Source organism: Juglans regia, chromosome 12 (genome assembly GCF_001411555.2).
Source record: "Juglans regia cultivar Chandler chromosome 12, Walnut 2.0, whole genome shotgun sequence".
NCBI classification, from domain to species: Eukaryota; Viridiplantae; Streptophyta; class Magnoliopsida; order Fagales; family Juglandaceae; genus Juglans; species Juglans regia.
The window spans coordinates 9,807,019-9,833,257 of record NC_049912.1 but is presented as its reverse complement, the minus strand read 5'-3'; positions in this window follow the sequence as shown (position 1 = coordinate 9,833,257).

The window sequence follows — 26,239 nt, the reverse complement described above, 5'->3', positions numbered from 1 at the left end:
ATGGTCTGCCATGTGGGGAGGAAACTTCTCCAAGAAGCTTTGCCAAGGTGGCCAATTTCGTGGGCCTTGGTGGGCCCCACCAAGTGGGCTTCAATTTGGGGTTTAAAGGGGGTTTGGTTAGGGTTTGAGATGCTATCAATCCCAAAATCATTTTTTCTCGGCCCAATCAAATTCCCAAGGTTTAAAAGGTTGAATAATGATGTCATAACAAGGATTTGATTAATTAATAGCATATGGAAGTGATTTAATCAAGTGATTAAACACAATGCTAGAAATCGGATTAAAAAGGGTTTGGAGGCCAACTTTAGGGTTGGGAAAACCATTTAGGGTTTTTGTTTCAACCAAGCTTTTGGGGTTTCAATTGGATTCCAATCATTTAGGGTTTTGCTAGGGTTGAAACCCTCTTTGGTCTGGCACAATTTGGTTGAACAGATGAAACACAACTTTGCTTAGGTGGCATGATCTCACACCTTGATTCCTTCACAAATCTATCTAATGGTTCTTCTTGGTGTCAAGTGTCTAATACCATTCACTAAGTGTGGCTAAAATCTTGCCAAGTGTCCAAATAAAACTTCTCTAACCTAATTTGGACATTCCACACTGTGATTTTGAAAACACTGCAATGGGTGCGCTTATCGAGGTTACTATTCACTCCAAAAAAATACATAATAAACTTAGTACTAAAAAATTCTAAATATTCATATTAACTTATAGTGAAAAATCGTTTAACGAAATTCAACCCCTAAGTGCCCCTAAAAATAATTTCACAATTTTCAACAGACGTTTCGTCCGTAGTTATGAAAATAAGTTATTGCACGATAAAATCCTAAATAATCCACTGAGTCTAATGGCGTAGGCTATAATGCATTCTGACACTTCTAACTACCTCAAATAATTAAACTCATATTACTAGCACCATAGTGAGTGATAACACTGACTATGCTGACAGACTAAAACCTATGCGATTGGTCGATTCGTAAAAACTTATGGGGTTTTCACGAGATTCCTAAAGTCAATAGAAATTCCACCAATGAATTTCTAGCGGGCTGTTACAGCATACATAACATAAGGTGATAGTAGTACCATAGGAAGCCCGCGAGTGAAAAACTCCAATCTCTTAACGTTGCCACTTTGCTCTCAATTGGTTTTCTACCAAGTAAACGCAAAATGGTAAAAATAAGGGCAAATCATAAGGTCATAGTAGTACAATAGCAAGCCCGCGAGTGCAAAATCCAACTCTTATTTTTCCCACCTTGCCCTCACTTGGTTTTCTCCTAAGTAAGGGCAAAATGGTAAAAAAAAGAGGTGCTCCAATTGGCCCAGGGTTGGCACATACATACCATACGGTCATGGTTGTACCATAGAAAGCCCACGAGGCAAACTCCAACCTCTTAACTTTGGCACTTTGCCCTTAATTGGTTTCTACTAAGGAAGGGCAACTTGCTAAAAATAATGGGTGCTCCGATTGGCCCGGGGTTGGGGCATACATACAATAAGGTCATGGTAGTACCATAGGAAGCCCGCGAGAGAAAAACTCCAACCTCTTAACTTTGTTACATTGCCCTAAATTGGTTTTCTACAAGATGGGGCAATGAGACAATGCAAGGATTGATGCAATCCACTTGGGACAAGTTTAGCAAGAGCCCAACATTCAAGATGGGGCTTGAAGGATGAAGATCCAGTTTTAATTCATTTGATCAGCTAGGGAAGAGGGCAACAACAAGACTTAAAGGCTTTGGGCTCTTGAAGGGTTTCAATTTATTTAATTCATTTAAAGAACTTATTTTATTAGTTTAGAATAATTGAGTTTATTATGGGAAGCACTTAAGGGGATCTATGCAAGGATATGTTGGAAAAGTTATTATTTTATTGAACTAGGGTTAGAGTTACTGTAGTGCAGCACTGTAGCAGCGGCACTGTTCATCCAGGGGCACTTTTGGAAGATGGGTGTTTATTTTGGCTAGGGTTTCATTAGGTTTTGCTTTAAATACTCTATGTAGGCTCATTCTAATCAGATTATGAAATTTGATGAATTTATTCTTTGTAAGTTGAGTTTTACTCCCCTTGTTCTTAATTAAACTTTTGAACTTATCAAAGGTAAATCACAACCTTTGTGCCATTCCTCCTTTATAATCTGGGTTCTTCAACGGGTCTAGATTTTAATATAATCTAGGTTCTTGAAACGAGTTCTCATCGGGTCTAGGTTCTCCATCCATTGACTTGATTTTGACTTTCTTGGGGAGTTTTCAAATTGATTGTGGGTTCTAGGGATTTCCTTCCCGCTGATTCATATCAAATATTGTTGAAACTCAACAAATTCACATCCTTTAATGGTCAGACCATTCATCAAATTGATTGTCGTTCCATTGATTCTCTTCTACTTCATTGTCCATGCTTGTGTGTTTGAATTCAATTGCTTGGTTTTCACAATTGAATATTTATGTTTGAGGTTGAATTAGAGAAAAGAAAAGAAAGGAAAAGAAAAGAAAAGAAAAGAAAATTCGAAAAAAAAAAAAAAAGAGAAAGAAGAAGAAGAAGAAAAGAGAAGGTGGCGTATTCAAAGTTGCTACATAGTTACAACAAAGAGAAAGAAAGTATTTGTTGATTAAGCTTTTATTATCATAGGAGTTGAATAGATCTTTCTAGTTGGTATCTTGTTTTATAATTACTCTTTCTCTCGTATAAATTCCTTGAGTCTCGTGTCATTTTATTCATTCCTTATTTCATTGATCTATATTATTGGTTCGAATAATACAAGGTTGTATTGTCTTGATTTAGTTCAACTAGTTCTTAAAGAACTTGAGCGGGAAAACTATTGAGGTAAAAGGCAAGAGAGTATGAGACTATTTTTGGGAAAAAAGCCATTAAGAGTGAAATACGAGTGGAGTGCCATTATTTGAGTGTAAATACGTAAGAGAGTGTGTGAGGTTTTCCACTAACATTGTTTTTGTGCAGCATATTATGATGTCTCGTAGAAGTGACTTTTCACCAAAAGGGATGGCAGATAACTCATCCTTTGTGCTGCAAGCCATCCAACAACAGCTTGGGCAGTTGAACTTGGTGTTGGGTGAAGTGAGGGATAGTATGGATAATCAAGAAGCAGTGATGAGAAATCTACAAGGTAAAAGAGATAGGAGGCGACATGAGCTTAGAATTAAGAATGGGTATGAAAATGGAGAGAATGGTGAGGATGAGGAAGGCCTAACATCTGAAGTTGGATTGGATAGACATAGAGGAGTTAGGCGTGGAAGACGACTTAGGGCAAACCCAGGGGTTCGAGATAGAGTAGATAAGAGCCTTGGGAGCATCAAAATAAAAATACCACCAACACAAATATTAACATAACAAGTCCCACGATTTTTAGGCCCCTTGGACTTCTAGAGGCAGCCAAAAATAACTAAATGACAAAATTCAACGTATTTCACATACCCAGGGAAGACCAAGTTCATTCACGTATTTAATATTCTTGAAACTCAACAAATTCACGTCCTTTAATGGTCAGACCATGCATCATATTTCTACGTGCTAATTAGCCTCATCAAGTAAGGGTAAAATGCTAAAAATAAGGGGGGCTCCGATTGTCCAGGGTTTGGGACATACATACCATAAGGTCATGGTGAGTGAAGAACTCCAACCAATTATGTTTGCCACTTTGCCCCCAATTGGTTTTCCACTAAGAAAGGGCAACTTGGTAAAAATAAGGGATGCAACGATTCGCCCGAGGCTGGGGCGTACATACCATAAGGTCATGGTTGTACCATAGGAAGCCTGCGAGTGCAAACTCCAGCCTCTTAAGGTCATGGTTGTACCATAGGAAGCCCGCGAGTGCAAACTTTGCCCTCAATTGGTTTTCTACTAAGTAAGGGCAAAATGGTAAAAATAAGGTGATATGAACCCGTGGGAACAAATTCCCTTGAACCCTAGTTCCTAAAAAGTAACTTTTCAAATAAGCCCTTGGCCAAAATACAAGGTCTTCCCAAAAAACTTAGTTCATAAAAAAGAAAACATGTAGGCCAAGCATCTTCAAGCACACTTATTATAAACTAATAAAGTAAATCATTTAACCAAATTGGAAGCCTCCAATAACAATTGGCCATATCTCTAAGTCATGTCTTCCACAGCTTGAATCAAGTGGATCAAAACTGGTTTTTCTTCTTTCAGACCCATCTTGAGTGTTGGGCTCTTGCTGGCTTCATCCCAAGTGGATTACACCAATCCTTGCATTGCTTCGATGATCTTCTTGGCCCTAGATCTTGTAATTGGCCCTTCTAGAACTTGCAAAGAATCTTTAAGAGTAGGCCCACCTTGGTTCCTATCATTCACCCTCTCCTCAAAAGGATTCGACCTCGGATCTTCACCTACATCAAAAGTGATATGAACCCACAGGAAAGGAATCCATTGAACCCACAATCAATTTGAAAACTCCCCAAGAAAGCCAAAATCAAGTCAATGGATGGATAACCTAGACCCGATGAGAACTCGTTTCAAGAAACTAGATTATATTAAAATCTAGACCCGTTGAAAAACCTGTCTCAAGAACCCAGATTACAAAGGATGAACGCCACAAAGGTTGTGATTTACCTTTGATAAGTTCAAAAGTTCAATTAAGAACAAGAGGAGTAAAACTCAACTCACAATGAATAAATTCATCAAATTTTATAAACTTCTGAAAATAAGGCTACAAAGAGTATTTAAACCAAAACCTAATTAAACCCTAGCTAAAATAAAGTCCCTTTTACCCAAAACACCCCTTGATGAACAGTGCCACGGCTACGGTAACACTACAGTAACCTCTTGAAACCGTAGTTCAATAAAATAATAACTTTTCCAACATACCCTTGCATAGGCCCCCTTACGTCCTTCCCATAATAATCCCAATTATTCTGAACTAATAAATAAGTTCTTTAAATGAATTAAATAAGTTGAAACCCTTCAAGAGCCCAAAACCTTTAAGTCTTGTCGTTGCCCTCTTCCATAGCTGATCAAATGAATCAAAACTGGACCTTCATCCTTTAAGCCCCATCTTGAATGTTGGGCTTTTGCCAAACTCGTCCAAAGTGGATTGCATCAATCCTTGCATTGTCTCTATGATCTTTAAGATTAGGCCCATCTTGGTTCCCCCATCATTCGCCCTCTCCTCAAAAGGATTCGACCTCGAATCTCCACCTGGATCAAAGGGAAATTGGTTAGTAACATTGAAAATAGTAGAAACTGGATACTTACTTGGAAGATCCATTAGATATGCATTTTCATTAATTTGTTCAAGCATTTGGTATAGTCCATCCAAACTACTCCTATCATCAACTGGTAAAGACTTAAAATCTAAAAGAGGAAATGGATTAAGTCTATAAATAATTTCTATTGGTGAAAATTTAGTAGTAGCATGAACACCCCAATTATATGTAAACTTAATGAATGGTAAATAATACTCCCACAAATGTTCATGAAGTACATCTAAAGTCTTCCTAGAAGCAAAATGACCACTCCAATATGCAAACTCAATGAATAGTAAATAATACTCCCACAAACGTTCATGCAACAAGTCAATGAATGGCAAATGATACTCCCACAAACGTTCATGCAACACGTCTGAAATCTTATTTTCACCAAAATGACCACTCCAATTATATAAAAACTCAATGAAACGCAAATGATACTCCTACAATCATTCATGCAACACGTCAATGTATGGCAAATGATACTCCCACAAATGTTCGTGCAATACATCAATGATGACAAATGATACTTTCACAAATGTTCATGCAACACGTCTTTGAATGGCAAATGATATTCCAACAAACATTCATGCAACACAACAAAAGTCTTCCTTACACCAAGGTTACCCAACAAACCACCATGTCCATCACACACAAGCAACTCACTCATAAAACTAGTAGGCACACAAAATCTATTATTTCTAAACAAGTACCAATCTAGTTTATAGAACTTACCAAATGATGCTGTCCCACATGTTCCATACACACTAGCAAAGCCATGATCATTAGCATGCAATTCCTTATCCTATTCAAGTCTCAACAATTTTGAATCTAAAATAAAGACAAGGACATACCTTCTTGCTAAAGCATCAACCACAAAATTTTTCATATTTTGTGTATATTTGAATACATGAGGAAAAGTCTCAATACAGTCATCCCGCTTAGTACACATTCTAGTCAACAACTTACCTTGTCCATTTAAGTGTGTCAAGGACACATGTTCTTCCAAGAAAAGTCAGTTAGGAATTGTTGCACCTGGCACAAAATCAATGTAGTGCTCTATCTCCCTAATAGGTGGCAATCCACTAAATACACCATTAGAAAACACGACCTCATATCCCTGCAACAAAGAGACAACAATACTAGGCAAACATACGTTAAATTCGTTAGGATTCAGACTCACCTTAGTACAAAACTCACTTTTCTCTTTGTTTCTCTTTTTCCCTTTCACACTCTTTTATCTTTTCACTCTTTTTTTTTGTCTTTCACTCTCATTTTCTTCATCTTTTTTTGTACTCTCGACCTCACAATTATTTTTCAATTCATTCTCTCTTTTGTTTGAGGTCCTAGTCTCACCCTCTTTTTTTTTCTCTCTTTCTCCATTTCGGTCTCACTATTTATTTTCTTCTCAATCTCATCTTCATTCTTGCTTTTCAGCTCAATCTCACTTTCACTCTCACCTTGACTCTCACTTTTCAGCTCATTCTCACTTTCACTCTTGTTTTTTTGCTCAATCGCCTTTTCACTTTTTCTTTTTTGATCACGCTCACTTTTACTTCTTTTTTTATCACTCTTGAATGTTGGGCTTTTGCTAAACTCGTCCCAAGTGGATTGCGTCAATCCTTGCATTGTCTCTATGATCTTTAAGACTAGGCCCATCTTGGTTCCCATAAAAAAGGAGAAAGATCAGAAACATTTAAAGTTGCAGAAACTTTATACTCACCTGGAAGATCCACTTTATATGCATTGCCATTAATTTTCTCAAGAATTTGGAAAGGTCCATCTCCTCGAGGATGCAACTTAGTCCTTCTATGGGCTGGGAACCTTTATTTGCGCATGTGAACCCAAACCCAATCTCCTGGTTCAAAGATGACACGCTTTCGTCCTTTATTGGCTTGGGTAGCAACCCTTTCATTCTTTTGCACAATTTGAAGCCGTACCCTCTCATGAAGTGACTTCACTAACTCCGCCTTCTGTTGTCCATCCAAATTACTCCTCCGGGATAGAGCATCAGCAACAATGTTCTCCTTACCTTACTTGTAACAGATGATATAGGGAAAGGTCTCAATGTGTTCCATCCATCTAGCATGCCTTTTATTCATTTTACCTTGACCCTTGAGATGCTTCAATGATTCAGGATCGGTGTGGATCACAAATTCCCTTGGCCATAGGTTGTGCTGCCAAGTCTCTAATGCACGAACAAGAGCATAAAGCTCTTTGTCATAAGTAGGGTACTTCGGGGATGCCCCACTTAACTTTTCACTGAAGAAGGCTATGGGCCGCCTATCCTATATCAAAACAGCTCCAATCCCTATTCCTGAGGCATCACATTCAATGTCAAAAGTTTTGTTAAAATCAGGTAATGCTAACACAGATGCAGAGCACAACCTTTCTTTAATAGTGGCAAAAGTATTCTCTTGATCAACCCCCAATGAAACCCAATATTTTTTTTAATTACCTCAGTGAGTGGTGCAGCAATGGAGCTGAAGTCTTTAACAGAACGCCGATAAAAGCTAGCTATGCCATGAAAGCTTCTTACCTCAGTGATGCTTTTTGGCATTGGCCACTCCTTGATGCCATTGACTTTCTCTTCATCCACCTCAATACCCTTGACTTTCTCTTCATCCACCTCAATGCCATGAAAGCTTTTTACCTCAGTAGAGAGGTGGCTGAGAGTAAAGAAAAAAGAGTGGAGCCACGAGAGAAAAAAGAAAGAGAGTCTGCCGAGAGAAAAGGAAAGGCAAAAGTGAGTTTCTATGCAAGAGAGAGTGAGGTTAAGAGGGCTTTCTTCGCAGATCGCCCTATGATTTTTCTTATCTATAAAGAGTCTCTTCCTTGTTTGGTTGTTTCTTTGTTGCAGGAGTTTGAGGATGTATTCCCAGAGGAGATGCCAAATGAGTTGCCACCCATTAGAGCATTGAGCACCAGATTGATTTTGTGCCCGGGGCTGCTATTCCAAACCGACCAGCGTAAAGGAGTAATCCAGAGGAGACAAAGGAGCTTCAGAGGCAAGCTGAGGATTTGATGAGCAAGGGGTACGTGAGGGAGAGCATGAGCCCTTGTGCAGTACCAGTGCAACTAGTGCCAAAGAAGGATGGGATCTGGAGGATATGCATTGATTGCAGGGCGGTCAACAATATCACGGTAAAGTATCGCCATCCCATTCCTAGATTGGATGATATGCTTGATGAATTGCATGGCTAATGTATTTTCAGTAAAATTGATCTTAAAAGTGGGTACCATCAAATTAGAATGTGATATGAACTAGTGGGAATGAAATTCTCTTGAACCCACAATCAATTTGAAAACTCCTCAAGAAAGCCAAAATCAAGTCAACGGATGGAGAACTTAGACCCGATGAGAACTTGTTTCAAGAACCTAGATTAGTAAAATCTAGACCCGTTAAAGAACTCGTCTCAAGAACCCATATTACAAAGGAGGAACGCCACAAAGGTTGTGATTTACCTTTGATAAGTTCAAAAGTTCAATTAATAACAAGAGGAATAAAACTCAATTCACAAAGAATAAATTCATCAAATATCGTCAACTTGTTAACATAAGGCAACAAAGAGTATTTAAACTAAAAACCTAATTAAACCCTAGCCAAAATATTGCCCTATCTTCCAAAAATACCCCTGAGTGAACAGTGCTGCGTCTACAGTACGATGCTACAGTAACCTCTTGAAACCCTAGTTCATAAAAAGTAACATTCCAAATAAGCCCTTGGCCAAAATACAAGGCCTACCCAAAGACCCTAATTCAAAAGAAATAATAACTTTCCCAACTTGCCCCCTTAAGTCTTTCTCATAATAAATATAATTATTCTAAACAAATAAAATATGTCCTTTAAATGAAGTAAACAAGTTGGACTCTTGCTTGAGTCGTCCCAAGTGGATTGTATCGCCTCATTGATGCTTTTGGCTCTTGGTATTGTGATTGACCCATCTGGAACTTGCAAAAGATCTTTAAAACTAGACCCACTTTGGTTCCAATCATTCCCCCTCTCCTCAAAAGGATTCGACCTCGAATATCCACCTAGATCAAAGGGAAAAGTGTTAGTAACATTTAAAATAGCAGAAACATGATACATACCTGAAAGATCCATTTTATATGCATTTTCATTAATTTTGTCAAGAATTTGAAAATGTTGATTAAAGCTACGCCTATCATTAACAAACGAAAGCATCAAAGTTAAAGAAGTGGATTAAAACCATAAACAATTTCAAACGGAGAATAAGAAATAGTAGTATGGATGATTTTATATGCACATTCAAATAAGGGCAAATGATACTCCCGGAAACGTCTATGTAACAAATCTAAAGGTTTCCTTAAACCAAAATTACCACTCCAATTATATCCAAACTCAATGAATGGCATGTAGTAGTTCCACAAATGTTCATGCAACACGTTAATGAATGACAAATGATGCTTTCACAAACATTCATGCGATACATCAATAATGGCAAATGGTACTCCCATAAACGTTCATGCAACACATCAATGAATGAAAAATTATACTTCCACAAATGTTCATGCAATACGTTAATGAATGACAAATGATGCTTCCACAAACGTTCATGCGATACGTCAATGAATGGCAAGCAATAGTCCCACAAACGTTCATGCAATGTGTTAATGTAACACTTCAATGAAAGGCAAATGATACTCCCACAAACGTTCATGCAACACATCAATGAATGAAAAATTATACTTCCACAAACGTCCATGCAACACGTCATTGAATGGCAAATGATATTCCCAAAAACGTTCATGCAACACAACAAAAGTCTTCCTTACACCAAGGTTACCCAACAAACCACCATGTCCATCACACACAAGCAACTTACGCATAAAACTAGTAGGCACACAAAATCTATTCTTTCTAAATAAGAACCAATCTAGTTTATAGAACTTACCAAATGATGCTTTCTCACATGTTCCATACACACTAGCAAAGTCATCATCATTACCATGCAATTTCTTATCATATTCAAGTCTCAACAATTTTGCATCTAAAATGAAGACAATGACATACCTTCTTGCTAAAGCATCAACGACAAAATTTTCCATACCTTGTGTGTATTTGAATACATGAGGAAAAGTCTCAATACAATCCTCCTGCTCAGCACGCATTCTAGTCAACAACCTCACCTTGTCCTTTCAAGTGTGTCAAGGACTCATGTTCTTCAAAGAAAGGTCGGGTAGGAATTGTCGCACCTGGCACAAAATCAATGTAATGCTCTATGTCCATAATAGGTGGCAATCCACTAAACAAACCACTAGGAATCATGACCTTATATCCCTGCAACAAAGAGACAACAATACTAGGCAAACACACGTCAAGTTCGTTAGTATTAAGACTCGCCTGAGCATAAAAACTCACTTTTCTCTTTGTTTTTCTCTCACTTTCTTCACTCTCTTTTTCTTTTTTTTCCTTTCACACACTTTTTCCTTTTCACTCTCTTTTTTTCTGTCACTCTCTTTTTCTTCATCTTTTTTTGTACTCTTGACCTCATAATTATTTTTCAATCCATACTCTCTTTTTCTTGTAATCTTAGTCTCACCCTCTTCTTTTCGGCCTCACTATATCTTTTTTTCTCAATCTAACGTTCACTCTTATTTTTCAGCTCAATCTCACTTTCGCTCGTGCTTTTTAGCTCAATCTCCTTTTCACTTTTTCTTTTTTGATTACTCTCACTCTCACTCTTTCTTTTTCGATCACTCTCATTTTCACTCTTTCTTTTTTGAACAACCTCACTTTTCAACTTCAATTGGTCCCCATGGACCTGTGTTAGAGTTAAAGGAGCAAGTTTGATTGTTTTTCCATCATTTTCAAAACTGTACATATTCCTTAACCCATCATGGATTACATTCCTATCATACTGCCACTGCTTCCCCAACAAAATATGACCAGCATGCATGGGCACTACATCACAAAGGACCATACCATGGATCATAGTGGTGGCTAGCAGATTCTTCACTATTGTTAGGGTTGCTGAAATTCAATGTTCTAGGGTTTGTGTTGGCTGAAATCTCTTGTTCTAGGGGCTGCCTATATCACTTGCCCTAGGGTTTTTGAGTTATTGTTAGGGTTTTCTCAACTGCTTATTCTTGATTGTGATCAAATCAGTTGGTGAAAGGAAAAGAAAAGAATAAAAAAAAAAAAATTCCGAGATTTTTTTTCTTGAGCCTTATCATCAAAGGGGGTGATTCTAGTTGGTATCTTGTCTTATTGTTACTGTTTCATTCGTATACTTTCCTTTATTCACATGCCATTTTTTTTCATTCCTTCTGTGTTTCTCTTGTTATTGTTTCGTAGATCTAATTACTAGTTAGGATAAAACAAGGTTGCTTTGTCTTGATTGAGTTAATTAGTTCTTAAAGAACTTGAGTGGGAAAACTCTTGAGGTAAAAGGCAAGAGAGTGTGAGACTATTATCGGAAAAAGTCAATTAAGAGTGAAACACGAGTGGAGTGTCATTATTCGAGTGTAAACACGTGAGGGAGTGTGTGAGGCTTACTTTTTTTTGCCACTTTTGTGTAGCACCTGATAATGTCTCATCGGAGTAGCGCATCACCAAGGGGGAGAGCAGATAACTCATCCTTTGTGTTGCAACTCATGCAACAACAATTTGAGCGGTTGAAGGTGTTGGGTGAAGTGAGGGATATGATGGATCATCAAGAAGCAACAATTAGAAATCTACAAGGTGGAAGGGATAGGAGGCGACGTGAGCATAGAATTGAAAATCAGTATGAGAATGAAGGAGATGGGTGAGGATGAGGAAGACTTAGCATCTGACGTTGGGTCGGGTAGAAATAGAAGAGTTAGGCATGAAAGAGGATTTGAGGGGAATCTAAGGGGTCGGGATGGTGTAGATAGAGACATTGATAGCATCAAAATGAAAATACCACATTTCCAAGGTAGAACTGACCCTGAAGTTTATCTAGAGTGGGAGAAAAAAATAGAGTTGGTGTTTGATTGCCATAATTACTCTAAGGAGAAGAAATTGAAGTTGGCGGTAATTGAATTCACTGATTATGCTATTATTTGGTGGGATCAATTAGTGACCAATAGAAGGAGGAATTATGAGAGGCCTATAGAGACATGGGGAGAGTTGAAAGCTCTCATGAGGCAGAGATTTGTTCCTAGCCATTACTATAGAGACCTTTACCAGAAATTACAAAATCTTACACAGCGGTCTAGGGGTGTGGAGGATTACCATAAGGAGATGGAGGTGGCGATGATTCGGGCTAATGTAGAGGAGGACCGAGAGGCCACCAGGGCTAAATTTTTGAGTGGGTTGAATAGGGACATAGCCAATGTAATTGAATTGCAGCATTATGTGGAGATAGAGGACATGGTGCACATGGCTATGAAGGTGGAGAGGCAATTAAAGAGAAAAGGGACAGCAAGGTACACTTCGGTTTCTAGCACTACATGGAAATCAAAATGGGATCTGAATGATCCAGCTGAAGCAAAGAGAAAGACCGAACCACCTAAGAGAAAAGATGAGGGAACTAGCAACAAACCCAAGGTAGAATCCCAACCTTCACGGAATAGAGATATCAAATGTTTTAAGTGTTTGGGTACAGGGCACATTGCTTCTCAATGTCCAAATAAGAGGGTGATGATTATGCGTGACAATAGGGAGGTGATGACTGAGAGTGAGGATGATAGTGATGAGGGGCCCGAGTTGGATGATGCTAGTGATGATGTTGGAGTGGTATACCCTGTGACAAGTGAGTCTCTTGTTGCCAGGCGTGCTCTCAATGCACACATTAAGGTGGATGATGCAGAGCAACAGAGAGAGAACATTTTCCATACTAGATGCCATGTCAACAATAAGGTATGTAGTATGATCATTGATGGAGGGAGTTGTACTAATGTGGCTAGCACTACTTTGATTGAGAAATTGAATTTACCAACCTTAAAACACTCTAGACCATACAAATTGCAGTGGTTGAATGATTGTGGAGAGGTTAGGGTGGATAAACAAGTGTTAGTTACTTTTTCTATTGGGAAGTATCAGGATGAGGTGCTTTGTGATGTTGTGCCTATGCATGCGGGCCATATTTTGTTGGGGAGGCCGTGGCAGTATGATAGGAGAGTGACACATGATGGGTTCAAGAACATGTACAGCTTTGAAAAGGAGGGCAAAACAATTAAGCTTGCTCCTTTAACTCCAAGCCAGGTCTATGAGGACCAACTGAAATTGAAAAGTGAGGTTGCTCAAAAAAGAAAGAGTGAAAATGAGAGTGATCAAAAGAGAAAGAGTGAAAATGAGAGTGATAAAAAAAGAAAGAGTGAAAAAGAGATTGAGCAAAAAAGAAAGAGTGAGAGTGAAAATGAGCATAAAAGAAAGAGTGAAAAAGAAAGTAGAGAGGTGGCTGAGAGTAAAGAAAAAAGAGTAGAGCCACGAGAGAAAAAAGAAAGAGAGTCTTTTGAGAGAAAAGGAAAGGCAAAAGTGAGTTTCTATGCAAGAGAGAGTGAGGTTAAGAGGGCTTTCTTCGCAGATCGCCCTATGATTTTTCTTGTCTATAAAGAGTCTTATCTTACTCTTGATGAAACTAACCAGTCTCTTCCTAGTTTGGCTATTTCTTTGTTGCAGGAGTTTGAGGATGTATTCCCGGAAGAGATGCCAAATGAGTTGCCACCCATTAGGGGCATTGAGCACCAGATTGATTTTGTGCCCGGGGCTGCTATTCCAAACCGACCAGCCTATAGGAGTAATCCAGAGGAGACAAAGGAGCTTCAGAGGCAAGTTGAGGATTTGATGAGGAAGGGGTACGTGAGGGAGAGCAGAAGCCCTTGTGCAGTACCAGTGTTACTAGTGCCAAAGAAGGATGGGACGTGGAGGATGTTCATTGATCGCAGGGCGGTCAACAATATCATGGTAAAGTATCGTCATCCCATTCCTAGATTGGATGATATGCTTGATGAATTGCATGGCTCATGTATTTTCAGTAAAATTGATCTTAAAAGTGGGTACCATCAAATTAGAATGAAAGAGGGTGATGAAAGGAAAACTGCTTTTAAGACTAAGTATGGGCTTTATGAATGGTTAGTTATGCCATTTGGACTTACAAATGCGCCCAGTACTTTCATGAGATTAATGAACCATGTCCTACGTGCCTTCATAGGCAAGTTTGATGATATCTTAGTGTACTTTGATGATATCTTAGTGTACAGCAAGAACTTAAATGAACATATTGAACATTTGAGATATGTGTTTGATGTGTTGAGATGTGAAAAGTTGTATGCTAATTTCAAGAAATGTGCCTTTTGCATGGAAAAAGTTATTTTTCTTGGTTATGTTGTTAGTACAAAGGGTATTGAGGTGGATGAAGAGAAAGTCAAGGCCATCAAGGAGTGGCCAACGCCAAAAAGCATCATTGAGGTAAGAAGCTTTCATGGCTTAGCTAGCTTTTATCGGCGTTTTGTTAAAGACTTTAGCACCATTGCTGCACCACTCACTGAGGTAATTAAAAAGAATGTTGGGTTTCACTGGGGGGCTGATCAAGAGAATGCTTTTGCCACTATTAAAGAAAGGTTGTGCTCTGCACCTGTGTTAGCATTACCTGATTTTAACAAAGCTTTTGAGATTGAATGTGATGCCTCAGGAATAGGGATTGGAGCCGTTTTGATGCAGGATAGGCGGCCCATAGAAGGACTAAGTTGGTTCACATGAAATGCAACATATCTTTAAGACTAGGCCCACCTTGGTTCGCATCAGGTTGCTTCCCAAGCCAATAAAGGACGAAGGTGTGTCATCTTTGAACCAGGAGATTGGATTTGGGTTCACATGCGCAAAGAAAGATTTCCAGCCCATAGAAGGACTAAGTTGCATCCTCGAGGAGATGGACCTTTCCAAATTCTTGAGAAAATTAATGACAATGCATATAATAAAGTGGATCTTCCACCCCATATAAAGTTTCTGCAACTTTCAATGTTTATGATCTTTCTCCTTTCGATGTAGGTGAAGATTCGAGGTCGAATCCTTTTGAGTAGAGGGGGAATGATAAGAACCAAGGTGGGCCTATTACAAGATCAAGGGCCAAGAAGATCAAGGAAGCAATGCAAGGATTGGTGCAATCCACTTGGGATGAAGCCAGCAAGAGCCCAACACTGAAGATGGGTCTGAAAGAAGAAGAACCAGTTTTGATTCACTTGATTCAAGCTGTGGAAGACATGACTTAGAGATACGGCCTATTGGTTATTAGAGGCTTCCAATTTGGTTAAATGATTTATTTTATTAGTTTAGAATAAGTGGGCTTGAAGATGCTTGGCTCACATGTCTTATTTCTTATGAACTATGTTTTTGGGAAGGCCTTGTATTTTGGCCAAGGGCATATTTGGAAAGTTACATTTTAGGAACTAGGTGATATGAAGTCCACCAACAATTGTGATGAAACCCGATAACAATGATGACTTGGAACCCCAAGATCGTATTGACAAGTTTTGTTGAGCCTTGACCAGTCACCCAACTAGATGAAAACCAAGACTATGAAGGATTGAAAACGCCACACCAAGAAATCGGAATCAAGGTGATAGGTTTGGAGCTTGAACGCCACAAGATTAACTTGATAAGTTCAAAGAGTTCTTTGAAGAACCAAGAGGAACACAAGACCTCACAAAGACAAATAAGCTTCTGAAATTTCAAATCTGATATTAAAACTTGAAATATCCTCTCTATATACTTGGAACAACCCTCCAAGAATAGGAAAAGTCATAACTACAACCTTAAAAGCAACACAAATGTTAACATAACAAGTCCAACGATTTTTAGGCCTCTTGGACTTCTAGAGGCAGCCAGAAATGACTAAATGACTAAATTCAATGTATTTCACGTACCCAGGCAAGACCAAGTTCATTCACCTATTTAATATTCTTGAAACTTAACAAATTCACGTCCTTTAATGGTCAGACCATTCATCATATTTCTATGTGCTAATTAGCCTCTTCAATTGCCTTGATGACATGGACTAAGGGCAGGTTTGGGGCCAAAACCAAAACACAAAATTCTCATCTCATCTCATCTCATCATTACACCTTTTTCAAATCCCTATACAAAATATAATAAATAATTCAACTTTTTCAAATCCCAATACACATTTTTCAAATTCCAAAACAATAATAATATTAAAACTTAATATTTTAAACTTCAAAACAAAACACAAAATTCTCATCTCACCCCCCAAACCTACCCTAAGTCTTGAATATTATTTGAGCCCATCTTGGTCTTTTTAGAATCAGCCCAATTCTCTTGGATTAGCCCATTTAGTGCTTCCTTGAAACGTTTGGCTCTAAGTCTTGTAATTGGGCCACTAGGAAGTGACAATGGGTCTTGTGCAAATTCAGCTCCATTCCCACTTGTATGATCAGCATGTCCAGCTCCTTGGTTTGCATCACTAGGGTTTTATCAATTTATTGTAGGGGTTACTATAGCCACTCGTACTTTAGCCGGTGCTGTTCATCAAGGGTAATTTTGGGTAAAAGGGCCTTTATTTTGGCTAGGGTTTTGATTAGGTTTGGGTTTAAAAACTCTTTGTAGCCTCATTTGAGGGGTTAGACAATATTGAATTTTATTTGTGAGTTGAGTTTTCTCCTCTTGTTCTCGGTTGACCTCTTGAACTTATCAAAGGTAAATCACAACCTTTGTGGCGTTCCTCCTTTGTAATCTGGGTTCTTGAGACGGGTTCTTCAACGGGTCTAGATTTTAATATAATCTAGGTTCTTGAAACGAGTTCTCATCGGGTCTAGATTCTCCATCCTTGTCTTGATTTTGGCTTTCTTGGGGAGTTTTCAAATTGATTGTAGATTCAAGGGAATTCATTCCCACGGGTTCATATCAATCAAGAAGTAGTGATTAGAAATCTGAACGGTGAGGGAGATAGGAGGCGACATCAGTCTAGTGTTGAAAATGGATATGAGAAAGAAGAGTATGGTGATTCTCCTGTTACAAGGCCTGCACTCAATACACAAATTAAGATGGATGATAGAGAGCAGCAGAGCGAGAACAATTTTCATACTAGATGCCACATCAACAACAAGGTATGTAGTATGGTCATTGATTTGAGGAGTTGTATTAATTTGGCTAGCACTACTTTAGTTGAGAAATTGAATTTACCCACCTTGAAACACCCTAGGCCGTACAAGTTGCAGTGGTTGAGTGATTGTGGGGAGGTCAGGGTAAATAAGTAAGTGCTAGTTTCTTTTTCAATTGGAAAATACCATGATATCGTGCTTTGTGATGTTGTGCCTATGCATGCTGGGTATATTTTAATGGGGAAGCCGTGGCAGTATGATAGGAATGTGATCCATGATAGGTTAAGGAACATGTACAGTTTTGAAAAGGGTGGAAAAACAATTAAACTTGCTCCTTTAACTCCAAGACAGGTCGATGGGGACCAATTGAAGCTGAAAAGTGAGGTTGCTCAAAAAAGAAAGAGTGAAAATGAGAGTGATGAAAAAGGAAGAAATGAAAAGGAGATTGAGCAAAAAAGGAAGAGTGAAAGTGAGATTGAGCTGAAAAGCAAGAGTGAAGCTGAGAGTGAAAATGAGATTGAGCTGAAAAACAAGAGTGAATTTGAGATTGAGAAAAAAAGAAATAGTGAGTCCGAAATGGAGAAAGAGAGAAAAATGAGAGAGAATGAGTTGAAAAATAATTGTGATATCAAGAGTACAAAAAAGGATAAAGAAAAAAAGAGTGACAGAAAAAAAGAGAGTCAAAAGGATAAAGAGTGTGATAGGGAAAAATAGAGTGAAAAAGAAAAAGAGAGTGGAAAGAAAAGAGAGAGTGAAGAAAGTGAGAGAAAAACAAAGGGAAAAGTGAGTTTTTATGCTAAGGCGAGTCTTAATCCTAACGAACTTGACGTATGTTTACCTAGTATTGTTGTCTCTTTGTTGCAGGGATATGAGGTCGTGTTTCCAAGTGGTGTATTTAGTGGATTGTCACCTATTAGGGAGATAGAGCACTACTTTGATTTTGTGCCAGGTGCGTTAATTCCTAACCGACCTTTCTTGGAAAAACATGAGTCATTGACACACTTAAAGGGACAAGGTAAGTTGTTGACTAGAATGCATGCTAAGCGGGAGGATTGTATTAAGACTTTTGCTCATGTATGAAAAATTTGTTGACAAGGTAAGTTGTTGACAAGGTATGAAAAATTTTGTGGTTGATGCTTTAGCAAGAAGGTATGTCCTTGTCTTCATTTTAGATGCAAAATTGTTGAGACTTGAATATGATAAGGAATTACATGCTAATGATTATGACTTTGCTAGTGTGTATGGAACATATGAGAAAGCATCTTTTGGTAAGTTCTATAAACTAGATTGGTACTTGTTTAGAAAGAATAGATTTTGTGTGCCTACTAGTTTTATGCGTAAGTTGCTTGTGTGTGATGGACATGCTGGTCTGTTGGGTAACCTTGGTGTAAAGAAGACTTTTATTGTGTTGCATGAATTTTTGTGAGAATATCATTCTCTATTCAAAGACGTGTTGCACGAACGTTTGTGGAAGTATCATTTGTCATTCATTGATGTATTGCATGAACATTTGTGGGAGTATCATTTGCCATACATTGACGTGTTGCATGAACGTTTGCGGGAGTATCATTTGCATTTTATTAAGTTTACATATAATTGGAGTGTTCATACTACTACTAAATTTTCACCAATTGAAATTGTTTGTATACTTAATCTATTTCCTCCTTCAGATTTAAAGTCTTTACAAGTTGATGATATGAGTAGCTCGGATGGATTTTTCCAAATTCTTGAACAAATTAATGAAAATGCATATCTAATGGATCTTCTAGGTAAGTATCATGTTTCTACTATTTTCAATATTACTAACCATTTTACCTTTGATCCAGGTGGAGATTCGAGGTCGAATCCTTTTGAGGAGAGGGGGAATGATGGGAACCAAGATGAGCTTAGTCTTAAAGATCATTTTCAACTCTATGCTCACGTCGCCTCCAATCCCTCTCACCCTGTAAATTTCTAATCGCTGCTTCTTGAGCGGTTGAACTTGGTGTTGGGTGAAGTGAGAGATAGTATGGATAATCAAGAAGCAGTGATTAGAAATTTGCAAGGTGAGACAGATAGGAGGCGACGTGAGCCTAGTATTGAGAATGGGTATGAAAATAGAGAGTATGGTGAGCATGAGGAAGGCCTAACATCTGAAGTTGGATTGGATAGACATACAGGAGTTAGGCGTGGAAGAAGACTTAGGGCAAACCCAGGGGGTCGAGATAGAGTAGATAAGAACCTTGGGAGCATCAAAATGAAAATACCATCATTCCAAGGTATAACTGAACCTGAAATTTATTTAGAGTGGGAGAAAAGAATAGAGTTGGTGTTTGATCATAATTAAAGATTATTTGTGAGTTGAGTTTTCTCCTCTTGTTCTTGATTGAACTCTTGAAAGGTAAATCACAACCTTTGTGGCGTTCCTCCTTTGTAATCTGGGTTCTTGAGACGGGTTCTTCAACGAGTCTAGATTTTAATATAATCTAGGTTCTTGAAACAAGTTCTCATCGGGTCTAGGTTCTCCATCCGTTGACTTGATTTTGGCTTTCTTGGAGAATTTTCAAATTGATAGTGGCTTCAAGGGAATTCATTCTCACTGGTTTATATCAGAAGCTGAGGTGAAGTGGGGTGGACCACACAATTTCCTAATGGAATTGTGGTGGAACGTGGGTGCGTACGCAGTAGAAGGGTGGTTATGATTCAGTGAGGCAAAGAGAACAATGGGGCGTGGAGAAGTAGAATTCATTGGCACGGAGGAAGTCGCATAGGTAGTTTCAGGTGGAAGGTGAGGAAGAACATTTTCGAGCTATAGTCAATGATGAATGACTTGAAAGAAAAATGGGAGAAGTTTTGCCTGACGGAGGAGGAGGGGGAAGCTATAGTCATTGACGATGCCGTCAATGAGGAAATATTGTGCAAAGGAGACTACAGCTGATATGAACCCGTGGGAATGAATTCCCTTGAACCCACAATCAATTTGAAAACTCTCCAAGAAAGCCAAAATCAAGTCAAGGATGGAGAATCTAGACCCGATGAGAACTCGTTTCAAGAATCTAGATTATATTAAAATCTAGACCCATTGAAGAACCCGTCTCAAGAACCCAGATTACAAAGGAGGAACGCCACAAAGGTTGTGATTTACCTTTGATAAGTTCAAAAGTTCAATTAAGAACAAGAGGAGATAAACTCAACTCACAATGAATAAATTCATCAAATTTCATAAATTTCATAATCCGATTAGAATGAGGCTATATAGAGTATTTAAAGGAAAACCTAATGAAACCCTAGCCAAAATAAACCTCCATCTTCCAAAAGTGCCCCTGAATGAACAGTACCGCGTCTACTGTATGGCGCTACAGTACTTGGCTACAGTAACCCTAACCCTAGTTCAATAAAATAATAACTTTCCCAACATGCCCTTACATCCCCTTAAGTGCTTCCCATAATAAACTCAATTATTCTAAACTAATAAAATAAGTTCTTTAAATGAATTAAATAAGTTGAAACCCTTCAAGTGCCCAAAGCCTTTCATGTTGTTGCCCTTTCCATAGTTTATCAAATGAATCAAAGCTGAATCTTCATCATTTAAGCTCTTGAACTTGTATTGTATTTGGCCAATCTGGAACATGCAACATATCTTTAAAACTACGCCCACCTTGGTTCCCATCATTCCCCCTCTCCTCAAAAGGATTCGACCTCGAATCTCCACCTGGATCAAAGGGAAAAATGATAGTAACATTATCATTAATTTCATAAGCATTATCATTAATTTGTTCAAGAATTTGAAAAAATCCATCCAAGCTACTCCTGTTGTCAACAGATAATGGTATTAAATCTAAAGGAGTAAATGCATTAAGTCTATAAACAATTTCAAAAGGTGAAAATATAGTAGTAGCAAGAACACTCCAATTATATGTAAACTCAATGAATGTCAAACAATACTCCAACAAATGTTCATGAAACATATCTAAAGTCCTCATCACCCCAAAATGACCACTCAAATTATATGCAAACTCAATGAAAGACAAATGATGCTCCCGTAAACGTTTATGCAACAAGTCAATGAATGGCAAATGATACTCCCACAAACGTTCATGCAACACATTTAAAATCTTATTTACACCAAAATGACTACTCCAATTACATGAAAACTCAATGAATGGCAAGCAATACTCCCACAAACGTTCATGCAACACATCAATGAATGAAAAATGATACTTCCACAAACGTCCATGCAACACGTTATTGAATGGCAATTGATATTCCTAAAAACGTTCATGCAACACAACAAAAGTCTTCCTTACACCAAGGTTACCCAACAAAGCACCATGTCCATCACACACAAGCAACTTACACATAAAACTAGTAGGCACACAAAATTTATTCTTTCTAAATAAGTACCAATCTAGTTTATAGAACTTACCAAATGATACTTTCTCACATGTTTCATACACACTGGCAAAATCATCATCATTAGCATGCAATTCCTTATTATATTCAAGTCTCAACAATTTTGCATCTAAAATGAAGACAAGGACATACCTTATTGCTAAAGCATCATCAACAAAATTTTTCATACCTTGTGTGTATTTGAATATATGAGGAAAAGTCTCAATACAATCCTCCCGCTTAGCACACATTCTAGTCAACAACTTACCTTGTCCCTTTAAGTGTGTTAAGGACTCATGTTCTTCAAAGAAAGGTCGGGTAGGGATTGTCGCACCTGACACAAAATCAATGTAGTGCTCTATCTCCCTAATAGGTGGCAATCCACTAAACGCACTGCTAGGAATTACGACCTCATATCTCTGCAACAAAGAAACAACAACACTAGGCAAAGAGTCATTAAATTCATTAGTATAAAAGCTTGCCTTAGCATAAAAACTCACTTTTGCCTTTTTGTTTCTCTTTGTAATCTCTTTTTCTTTTTCCTCTTGTGCAACTCTTTTTTCTTGACTCTCAGCCACCACTCTCTTTTCTTTTTCACTCTTTCTTTCTCTAGATGTTTCGGCCTCCTCTTTTTTTCTCTCACTCACTTTTTCTGTTTCACGCTCTCTTTTTCTTCCACTCTCATCTTTTTTTAAACTCTCGGCCTCACAATATTTTTGCAACTCATTCTCTTTTTTTCTTGAGGTTTCAGCCTCATCCAAATCTTTTCCCTTTGGTCGTTCGGTCTTCCACTTTGTTACAGCTTGATCATTTTTGTCCCACTTTGATTTCCAAGGAGTACTAGAAACTGAAGTATACCTTGATGTACCCTTTCCTTTTAGCCGCCTCTCCACCTTCATAGCCATGTGCACCATATCCTCTACCTCCTTATAATGTTGCAACTCAACTACATTGGCTATCTCCCTATTCAACCCACTCAAAAATCTTGTCATCGTGGCCTCCTGATCCTCCACTACATTAGCCCGAATCATAGCCACCTCTATCTCCTTATGGTAATCCTCTACACTCCTAGACTCCTGTGTAAGATTTTGTAGTTTTTGGTAGAGGTCTCTACAGTAGTGGCTAGGTACAAATCTCCCCCTCATGATACCTTTCAACTCTCTCCATGTTTCTACAGGCCTCTCAAAATTCCTCCTCCTATTGGATACTAATTGATCTCACCAAATAATCACATAATCAGTGAACTCAATTACAGCCAACTTCACCTTCTTCTCCTCAGAGTAATTATGACAATCAAACGCCAACTCTATTCTTTTCTCCCACTCTAAATAAACTTCAGGGTCAGTTCTACCTTGGAATGATGGTATTTTCATTTTGATGCTTCCAAGGTTCTTATCTACTCTATCTCGACCCCCTGAATTTGCCCTAAGGCCTCTTCCATGCCTAACTCCTCTATGTCCACCCAATCCAACTTCAAATGTTAAGCCTTCTTCATTCTCACCAAACTCTCCATTCTTATACCCATTCTCAAATCTAGGCTTACGTCGCCTCCTATTTCTCTCACCTTGCAGATTTCTAATCATTACTTCTTGATTATCCATACTATCCCTCACTTCACCCAACACCAAGTTCAAACGCTCAAACTGTTGTTGCATGGCTTGCAACACAAATGATGAGTTATCTGCCACACATTTTGGTGATGAGTCATTTCTATGAGACATCATAATATGCCGCACAAAAAGAATGTTAGTGGAAAACCTCACACACTCCCTTACGTGTTTACACTCGAATAATGGCATTCTACTCGTGTTTCACTCTTAGTGGCTTTTTCCCTATAATAGTCTCACACTCTCTTGCCTTTTACCTCAAGAGTTTTCCTACTTAAGTTCTTTAAGAACTAATTGAACACAATCAATAGAAAGCAACCTTGTTTTATCCCAACTAGTAATTAGATCCAGGAAACAAGAACAAGAGAAACATGGAACGAATAAAAATGACTCGAGAATCAAGGAAGTTATACAGATGAAAGAGTAACAATAAGACAAGATACCAACTTTATTGATCTATGCAGCAGCCCCTTTGATGATAAGGTTCAATCAACAAATTTCTTTCTTTCTCATTTTTGTAACTATGTAGCAACCATTGAATATGCTACCTTTTCTTTTCTTCTTCTTCTTCTTTCTGTTTTTTTTTTTTTTTCTTTTTTTTTCCTTTCTTTTCTTTTCTTTTCCTTTCCTTTCCTTTCTTTTCTTTTCTCTAATTCAACCACAAATAGCAATATTCAATTGTGAAAATCAAGCAATTGAATTCAAGCACACAGGCATGGACAACGAAATAGAAGAGAATCGATGGAACGACACTCTAAGCAATTGACAAAGTTAGAGATGCAGGAAACCCTAGAATTTTGAAACTCTAGGTGATGCAAATTTCAGCCAAACCCAAAACCCTAAGAATTTCGGCAACTTACTTTTTGTTTCTATTTTTTTTTTGGTAACCCTAGAACAATGAAGCCCTAGAATTAAATTTAAGGATGCTAGAATTAAAAGATAGAATCAAACCTGATTGGAAACCTTGCTCTGAATACCAAATGATATGAACCCGTGAGAATGAATTCCCTTGAACCCACAATCAATTTGAAAACTCCCCAAGAAAGCCAAAATCAAGTCAAGGATGGAGAATCTAGACCCGATGAGAACTCGTTTCAAGAACCTAGATTATATTAAAATCTAGACCCATTGAAGAACCCGTCTCAAGAACCCAGATTACAAAGGAGGAACGCCACAAAGGTTGTGATTTACCTTTGATAAGTTCAAAAGTTCAATTAAGAACAAGAGGAGATAAACTTAACTCACAATGAATAAATTCATCAAATTTCATAAATTTCAGAATCTGATTAGAATGAGGCTACATAGAGTATTTAAAGGAAAACCTAATGAAACCCTAGCCAAAATAAACCACCATCTTCCAAAAGTGCCCCTGAATGAACAGTACCGCGTCTACTGTATGACGCTATAGTACTCGGCTACAGTAACCCTAACCCTAGTTCAATAAAATAATAACTTTTCCAACATGCCCTTACATCCCCTTAAGTGCTTCCCATAATAAACTCAATTATTCTAAACTAATAAAATAAGTTCTTTAAATGAATTAAATAAGTTGAAACCCTTCAAGTGCCCAAAGCCTTTAAGTCATGTTGTTGCCCTTTCCATAGTTTATCAAATGAATCAAAACTGAATCTTCATCATTTAAGCTCTTGGACTTGAATTTGGCCAATCTGGATTGGTGGTAACATGTTCACTATAACTTTTGCTAACCAAGCATACAAGTTGCGTGTTTGGAGTGGAAGACCATGGCTATTGATTCACATCTGCTAGCCTTGAAGCTATTTGATGAGTACACACCCGAAAATGAGGTTTGAGCAGGAAAGTTTTTGGGTTCAAGAGGTAATATGGATCAGCCAACTGTAACAGAGGGTTTCGCACTTAGAAAAGCTATGAAACTATGCCGTGACTTGAGGCTCAACAAAGTGACAGTTGAAGGGGATGCTCAAAACATTGTTAAAGCCATAAATAATTCAAATGAAGACATGTCTTGCTATGGAAGCATCATTGAAGATTCAAAGTTGTTTTTTTTCACTACGTCCAAACAGTCAAATGTAGAGAAAGTATGGATAGAAGATGCACCAATTTTTATTTTTTCCTGTTTAAAAGATAAGGAAGGCATTGTAGACATTGTTCTATGAATGAACGAAAGAATGCTGCATTATTTTCAATATATATATATATAGACATATATACACACATATGTTTGCTTTATAACAGGATCGTCTCGAAAAGTTCATTTACCTGGCTTCAGTGAAATACATCTTATCTACATTATCGGTGAGCCATCAAAATCGGAATCTCCTCCTATGAATATTTAGCGTATGTTTTTATCTTGTATCAAACTGATTTTCTCGTTTCTGTTTGTTATTTTTTGTATATCCATAGATAGTTAAGATTCTAGGCTTCATATAGAATACATTAGCTAGAGACATTATCTGATTTCTCCACTTGTATTTTACCAGATAGGATCACTTCAACATCATCGGTTTGCGATTATTGGTCTTTTTTAAAATCTGTCATTTTTTACTTGTCTGGATTAAGCATGGGGTCATTTCTTCTTTAGTCATGTTTCCCGATTCTACAACCACATTTCAATTCATATAATTCATTATGATTTTATGAGTATTGTTTGTAGTTTATGTATGCATGTGTGTGTTTTTTATGCGGATATGTTTCTGATAATTTATTTTCTCGTTTTAACTTTATACTGTACTATACAGGTTGACGTACGTGGGCATTGCGTCATCACAGAGTTGAGACCAAAAAATAGAACATTAAAAATGATATAGACACAATTATTCTATAATGTTCACATAACTCTTCAATATTTTTTTTTTTTGGAATTTTATTTGAATTTGATCGATTTGAATTAAAAAGTAACAATATTTTATTAGAAGTTTTGTAGAGATTATAAAATAGTTGTGGCTATACCATTTTTCATAGAATATATGTCGTGCTTGGAGTTTCACTTTCTCACAAGTTCATATAAGTTCCGATAGTTTT